Source organism: Physeter macrocephalus, chromosome 15, assembly GCF_002837175.3.
Source record: "Physeter macrocephalus isolate SW-GA chromosome 15, ASM283717v5, whole genome shotgun sequence".
Lineage (NCBI taxonomy): Eukaryota > Metazoa > Chordata > Mammalia > Artiodactyla > Physeteridae > Physeter > Physeter macrocephalus.
This window is the reverse complement of record NC_041228.1, coordinates 35,357,901-35,366,116: the sequence shown is the minus strand read 5'-3', so window position 1 is coordinate 35,366,116 and position 8,216 is coordinate 35,357,901.

Below are 8,216 nucleotides of genomic sequence, written 5' to 3'. Positions count from 1 at the left end.
GCTCAGCGGCCACGGCTCACGGGCCCAGCCGCTCCGCGGCATGTGGGATCTTCCCGGACCGGGGCGCGAACCCGGTTCCCCTGCATCGGCAGGCGGACGCACAACCACTGCGCCACCAGGGAAGCCCTGTCCTGCACTGTTGAGTCACATTTTGATCACAGTGCCCAGTTGTTAGAAGGGCTACTGACCAACTGACCTTTCAGTGGAAATGTCACGGAGCGGAATCCTGCCAGGGGTAGGGGTGGGAGGGCACCAGGAGGTAGGTGTGAGTGGCCTCTAGGTGTCCTCCAACCCTAAGAGTCACAAGACAGGGAGTACTGTTTCTCAGAGGAAAGTACCAAAAGACAGTACAGCATGGAAACAGCCATATTCCTGCCCTAAATATAGAGAATTTCCTAACGAGAGAGCTGACTCTAACCCAAGTGTATATATTGGCTTGTAGTTTTCAAAACATCTTCTCAAACATGATCTCATTTGACCCTCCAGCAGCCTGCTAGATGTTCTGAGGCTCAGCAAGACCATTTATTATTCATTTATTTGGTCAACATTTACAGAGGGCCAAGCCCCATCCAGACCCGGGCAATGCAAGGGGGAAAAGTACAGCCTCTGGCCCCAAAGCACTTAAGTGCAAAATGCAACGAGGGCACAGTGTAAAGGGCCGTGACTCCACTCAGCATGTAGGAAAGAGACTTAGCCCAGGGGACGCGTAAGCAGAGTGCTGAAGTGGTGAATGACAGTGGGGATCCTGAGTCAGGCAGTCTTGGGTTCAAATCCTTGCTCTGCGCTGTGGCACTTGCCGTGCCACCTTGGGTAATTAAGTGAGACCGTTAAAATGAAATGAAATGAAATAATACATGTGTACTAGTTAGGTTGTAGGCTGGCTGCTAAAACAAAGCAGTCAGCAGTTTAAGTCACTTTTTAAGTGACTTAAAAAGACAGTCACCTATCCAATCATCTACCTGGTCCAAAATGGCTCCTCATCACAATGCATGCTGTGTTCAGGTGCAGCTTGATACAGGACCTTAAATGGTATCACCAGGACCCCATCCTCTCTCAGCGTGGCTTCCTTCTCTTCTGGACACTGGCTGCAGTCTCACATAAGCTCTCCCATCACGGTTGCAGGAGGATTTGGGCAGCTTCCAACTTCAGGTGCTCTTAACTTTCTGTCCAGTGTCTCCTTTCTAAGAGTCGAATCGGTAACCTACACTAATCCCAGTGGTCAAGTGGATGGGAGGAGTTGATTAGCTAAGACTAATTAGGGCTCCCTCACAACGGCATCGCTTAGAGTGGGGGAAGGGTGAGTCCCGACATAAAACTCTCCATACTGCTTTACCAGGAGAAGGATGAATGTATGCCAGACGGTTAAAAAGAAAAAAAAAAAAAAATCCCTTGGGGATGCCTTTCTAGTTGCTAGACGGGATGCTGCCTGATTCATGAGTCGTTGAATGAAGGCAACTGAGCTTCAAATTTACTTGGTTGAGAAAAGAAAAAACCTCTATTCCTTCTTTCGATTAATTATATGCACTTCTAGAGTACTATAATCCACAGCAGTGGTCTTTAAACTTCACCCCAAAAGCCCCAATCTTGATTATGCACCCAACTAGTACATTTATTTCTTTGTAAGTATACGTACGTGCTCTTCTACAACTAACATATTACTATGGTAAAAACTGCTAGTGGCATCCCGTGTCCATCCTTCCCCGCTTCCTTAGTGTAGCATTTCCTAATGGGCGCGTGGCATCCTACAATCTCCCAGGACCCTTTGCAACTAGATATGGTCACATGACTAAATTCTAGCCAATGAATTGTCAGAAGTCTAAGGTGCAATTTCCAGGAAGTATCCTCAATGGAAGGAACATGCAGTTCTTCCCTTCTTTCTCCTTCCTGCTGCCTGGAATGTGAACAGGATGGCTTGACCATGAGCAACAGCCTTGGACAACGGAGTGGAAGCCACATGTTGAGGATGTGGAGCAACCAGAAAAGACACTTCACCAGTTCTGGGCGCCCTACCGCCAGACTCCATTTGCATGAGAGAGAAATAAACTTCTCTCTTGTTTAAGCCTTTGGCGTTTTGGATATTCTCTTCTTTCTTTTTTTTTGTTTTATAAATTTATTTATTTTATTTATTTATTTTTGGCTGTGTTGGGTCTCCGTTGCTGCGTGCAGGCTTTGTCTAGTTGCGGCGAGCGTTGCAGTGCGTGGGCTTCTCATTGCGGTGGCTTCTCTTGCTGCAGAGCACGTGCTCCAGGCGTGCGGGCTTAAGTAGTTGTGGCTCACGGGCTCTAGAGAGCGGGCTCAGTAGTTGTGGCGCACGGGCTTAGCTGCTCCGCGGCATGTGGGATCCTCCTGGACCAGGGCTCGAACCCGTGTCCCCTGCATTGGCAGGCGGATTCTCAACCACTGCGCCACCAGGGAAGCCCCTTCTCTTCTTTCTTAATCTCAGTCAAATCTGATCCTACGTGATAAAATTTTATACGTTATAATACATGTACCAAAATACATGTAACAAGAGATAACTCTAAATGGAAGTTCTAATATTTCTTGTACCCCACCGGATGGAGGTTCACATACCCCTGGGGTGCATACCTTCCCCCCTTCATTTTAGAGCCCTCTGGTCTCCTTGGCCCTGGCCCTGTGGTGCCCCGTGGGGTTAGTTGTGTTTGTGAGGCTGTTTGCCTCCTCTCTCTGAATGCACTTTGCTCTTTGAGGCAGTGACCCTGAAGCGTGGCCTCTGAACCGCCTAGCCCAGCTGGGGCAGAGTCCCTCCCTGGCCCTGCCTTTGCTGCCTGCTGACTCTGTGTCTGTTTCTATCATCCAGATTTTGCTTTTGCAATGGGGAAAGCAGACCAGAAAATCTGACGGAATCGATAAGATGAGATACGATCTGAACCCAGAGAAGTAGGCAACCCATAATTGTCAGGGGAAAAGACCTGCCCCTCTAGCCTTGCTGTTGCAGCCCAGAACTTGAGCTAATTGGCCTGGTTCAGTAGGGAAGGAGAGGCGGAAGGGAAGAGGCCAAGAGCTTTGTCATTCTAGAGCTTTCTCCGAGGCCATGGTTTTCTCTTCCCAGGAAGGCGACAACCGTGGGCCCACGCCCACCTCACCACATCAGACATGGTCAGAGTGGACCCAGTTCTAAGACATCGAGGCTGGGCCGGGGAAAGCTGACCCTGCCCGGTCTCTTTAGGATCTGGGTGAGTCCATTCTCCCTCTCTTCACCCCCTTGAGGCATCACAGCTTCAAAATTCCCTGACTCATGCCATCCTCGGATTTTAAAAGAGCTTATTCAAGTGGTGTAGGCTGCATGCCCCACCCTCCACTCAGCTCAGCACTTCAGTACAACACTCGCGTGTGTGTCTGTGTGTGTGTGTGTGTGTGCGCGCGCGCGCGTGCGCGCACGCGCGCATGCGCGAGTGCATGTGGGACAGAGGGGCCAGAGAAGGAAGGGGCTGGAGTTGGGGAGAGGGGCTCCTGAAACCAGTAGGAAAAGTTCTTGAGGGAAACTTGTGCTGCTCTCATTATGAAAGCAATGAATTGGTGCCCCAAAGAGCGGCTGGCCCTTACCCCCTAAGTGGGCAGGTCAGAACGGGAAAGCGCTGCGTAGGTTTGCTCAGGAAAAGCAAACATGCTGGGGAGGAAAGCATCTTCTCTCTCCATCACAGTCTGTGCCGGCTGTTCTCCTACACTTCTAGGGAGCGAGGCTATCATGTGATTTGCTAGTAACCATGGCAACCAACCTTGTTCCGCGAAGTGTACGGAGAGAAATCCCACAGAAAGAGAGCTGTCTCTTTCTGGATATTGTCCTGTACCCAAGGGCAGCTTGACTCCAACTCAGTTTGTTCTCCGTCACTGCTGTGGCAATTGTTGTTTGAGGAAATGACAGTGATTTGCTCTCTTGTGAGCTGGAGACCTTGGGCTTTTTTGGTTCTCCTCCTGATTCTTGCATCCCCTACTTTGGAACAGTCTCTGAAGACGAAAGACAAAAATAGCTCTCTCCGAAGGAGAGGATGCTAATGCATGCTGTGCTTTCAGAGATGGGCTTCTCTTTGTAAAGCGTGCATCTCCAGTAAGTGAAGCCTGGGGGCAAGTTCCTCTTTCTTCCCTGGCCACAGAGAAAGCACTAGTGAAACTGGGGCAGTGAACGCACTGCTCTCTGCCAGGAGAGGCCGGAGGAGTGGTCTGTACTGAGGAAGCCTAAACAGCAGCGAGTGGGGTGCAGCCAACCTGACTAGGCACTCACCACCACTCCCATGCTCGCAGGCTTAACCGGGAGGAAGTGGCTCTGATATTCTCTGTTGCAAACGAAGGACATAATTATAATTTGGGGAAACGCACATTGTTAAACGATGCAGCCAAAAGACGGCTGCAGGGTGATGGGCACACACAAGGTGCCCCCGCTGAGCTGCAGCTTCCATCTGCCTTTAGGAGACCAGATAGTGGGCACTGCCTTTTCAGTGGGATGCCATCACATTTATTGCCTCAGTGACCTGGAACGAGCCAGAGACTCTTTGGGGGTCAGTTTCTCCAACTTTAAAAGAGGCAGAGTAATATTTCTGTAGCCTTTCTCACTGGGTTTTTGTAACAATCACATTTGATAATCTAAGGGAAAGGAGTTTAAAACTATAAATCTCTATGTGGTACCATTACTCTTCTTCTCAGTTACAGAAATATCCATTCTTAAAGGATTCTGAAAGTTGGAATCAGTAAGTAATTAGGTCAAAAATTTATGATAGTGCAAAGCCATAGCTGTTACCAAGATAGCGTTTTTAGCTAATGTTTAATGAATGCAAAGCAAATGGCACGCTGCATGTAATCCTAACAACATCCCCGTTGGTATGACAGTTTCCATTTTACGGATGAGGCCCAAATTCACATAGCTGGTGACAGAGTTGCGATTCACGTCCTGGCCAGTCTGATTCCCGAGTCTAGGGTCTTAACTGCTGCTGGGGCCTTGTGCTGAGGGAAATTCACTGCAACATTTCCACGCTGCTGGAGTTAAGTCAGCAGGTGGTTTCCTGTCAGTTCACAGAGCAGCATGGGGGTGTGTATGCGTTTATAAAGAGGGGGCTGTCTTCCTTCCCCATCTGGGCGGTACCCATTCATCCCATGCAGACATGACCATCTCTTGGTTCCTCATGGAAAACTCCAGTAGCTAAGAGCTGGACTGCCTGGGTTCCCCCTCCTAGTACTGTCGAACCGTCAGGCCTTTTGCCATGTTTGCTCTTCCAGAGTCATTCTTGACTTTTCTCACCATGCTCATGGCCTGAAGGCCCACCCCTCTGGACCACGGGTGCGGTTGCGTTTGGCCACTGGGGAGCCCTGGCAGAAGAGCGAGGCCAGGGAGTTTTTTCTTCCAGCTCCCTCCCTCCTGGGTGGCTGCCTCTGGCGGCTCCTCTCATTCCTTCAGGAGGGATAAGGACTCCAGCTGTCACCAGCCCCAGGGACTACACTATTCCTTGCAGGGTTCCTTAAACCCTGCTCAAACTTTTATAAAATCCCTTTATTAAACATTCCTCAGTTCCCCAGCTTGGGTGAGCTAATCTGTCCCCTTCTGGGCCCCTGCCTGACACAGTAAAACAATTTCTCCCTCCTAGGACTTTCATGGGAATGAAATGAGCCCGTGAGTGTAAGTGAGTGAGCTGTGTGCTCCGTAGGGGTCAGCAGGTGAAGGTGGGATGAGTGTCTCCCCCAGTGCCTCTGTGGGCATCGTCCTCTCCAGGGGAGAGAGTGGCCAGCAACCTCCCCGACTGCCCGGCAGCCTGGCTTGTCCAGGAGCCCAGCCTCCATTCTTCCTCAGGAGTTGGCTGGTTTGCAGTAGGAAACAGTGCACACTGAATAAATAGAAGTCGATGATTTATACGATGTGAAAAAGGAAACAAGAACATTACGCTCATTGAAGGTGAAAATGAAAAATCAAATAAGCACATACAGCAGTTATTCATTTATCCTAAAAATATTTATTGAGCACCTGCCATATGCAAAAGATGTAGCAATGAATAATACAGACCTGGCCCCATTTTCTCACAGAGCTTGCGCTGCAGTAGGGGAGACATACAGCTAAATAAAGGATATTGAGAAATCTTTTCCCATTTAATTAAAATTGTGGGGAATTCCCTGGCGGTCCAATGGTTAGGGCTCCGTGCTTCCACTTCAGGGGGCACGGGTTCGATCCCCGGTTGGGGAACTAAGATCCTGCATGCTGCGCGGCACAGCCAAACAAACAAACAAGAAACTGTGTTGCAGAAGTTGGAATGGTGGTGAGGGAAGTGACTGTCAGTTCAGTACTTACTATGTGCCAGGTACTGGGTAAGGCATTTCATTTGTATCATCTCATTTAATTCCACAACATAGGGTAGAGTTATCCTTTTTCTGCAACGAGGAAGCTGAAACCCAGAGAGTTTATCTGATTTACCAAGGTCAATGACCATTCAGAAAACATTTATAGAGCACCTGCCTTGCTCTGTCCCTGCTTTTCAAGAATTTACATGTAGTAGGAGAGATAGGTATGCAAACAGATATTTAGCAAACGCTTGGTTATGTGTGGTGGTAGTGATGTGTTCAGGGCATAAAGGGAGCACTGCGGGGGTGGGGGGTGGATTCTTGGCCTCACGTGAGATGTCAGGAAAGACTTAGGGAAGGTAAGGTCTCAACTGAGTTCTAGAGTTGATAATAGCCAAGTTGGAGGTAAGAGAGGGCAGGGGTCTCTTGGGCAGAAGGGGTTCCATAAACAAAAACAGGCTGCAGAGCAGGGAGTGTGGACGGGGAGCTGTAGGCAAGGGCAAAGCTCTGGCGGAATCTTATTTTATAGCAAGAAACGTGGACTGAAAATCCTATACATTACCTTCCAGGTAAAGAGTTCAAACAGAGGAGTAACATGGTCAGATCTGGGTTTTAGATACATCACTCTGGCTGTTATGTGGAGGACAAATTTGAGGTGGACAAGAATGGGAGCAGAGAGAGAGACTTTTCAAGAAGCTTAATTGTCATCAAGGCAAGAGACAGTAAGACCCCAAAGGAGGTCAGAGGTCCAAGTGGTGGAGAGGAGGCAACTGTTTGGAGAACTACTTTAAAAGGTAGTGTCAGGGCCTTCCCTGGTGGCGCAGTGGTTGAGAGTCTGCCTGCCGATGCAGGGGATGCGGGTTCATGCCCCGGTCTGGGAAGATCCCACATGCTGTGGAGCAACTAAGCCCGTGAGCCACAACTACTGAGCCTGCGCCCTTGAGCCTGAAGGCCACAACTACTGAGCCCGTGTGCCACGACTACTGAAGCCTGCGTGCCTAGAGCCTGTGCTTCGCAACAAGAGAAACCACCACAATGAGAAGCCCGTGTGCCACAACTACTGAGCCTGTGCTCTAGAGCCCACAAGCCACAGCTACTGAGCTCGTGTGCTACCACTATTGAAGCCCATGTGCCTAGAGCCCATGCACTTCAACAAGAGAAGTCACAGCAATGAGAAGCCCACGCACCGCAACAAAGAGTAGGCCCCGCTTGCCGCAACTAGAGAAAGCCCACGTGCAGCAACAAAGACCCAACGCAGCCAAAAATAAATAAATAAATAAATTTATTAAAGAAAAAAAAGATAACAGGGTTCCATAACTTCTAAGCCACCAGCTCACACAAATCAGGTGCTGGGTAAGCATTGTATGGAAATTTAAAAATAATAATAATAAAGGTAGTGTCAGAATGTAATGATTGGACTGGCTTTGTGATGAGAGGGAGAGAGAGAGAAGCTTCTTCCCGGTCTAGGTGGTAGGTGGCTGGATGGCAGGGTTACCAATTGAAATGGAGAATGTAGAAGGAAACACAGATTTGGGAGGCAGAGGCGTGATGGCTACTGTCCGGGCCCGTTGCATATCTTGTCCCATGTTATTGCCATAACAGACCCAAGAAGTAGAGGCATGATCTAAGCTGGCCGTGTCAAGTTCACTCCTGGAAACTTGAATCTATGCAGTGACCTGGTTCTCGCCTCCAAACACTGGGTTGTTCAGTGATTGCTTTGACTCTAGGAACTACCTTGCAGTCCTTCCAACTACTCTCTTCTATGCGTAGGCTAGTCAGGGTCAGTCCCTGTTGCTTACAACCAAAGAGCACTAATGAGAGATGAATCCAGCTCTGGACATGGTGGGTTTCAGGCCCATGTGACAGCCACCACGGGAAGACCAGCACCTCCAGGAAATATGAATCAGAGGGGAAAGGTCTGGGCTGGAGTTATCGGC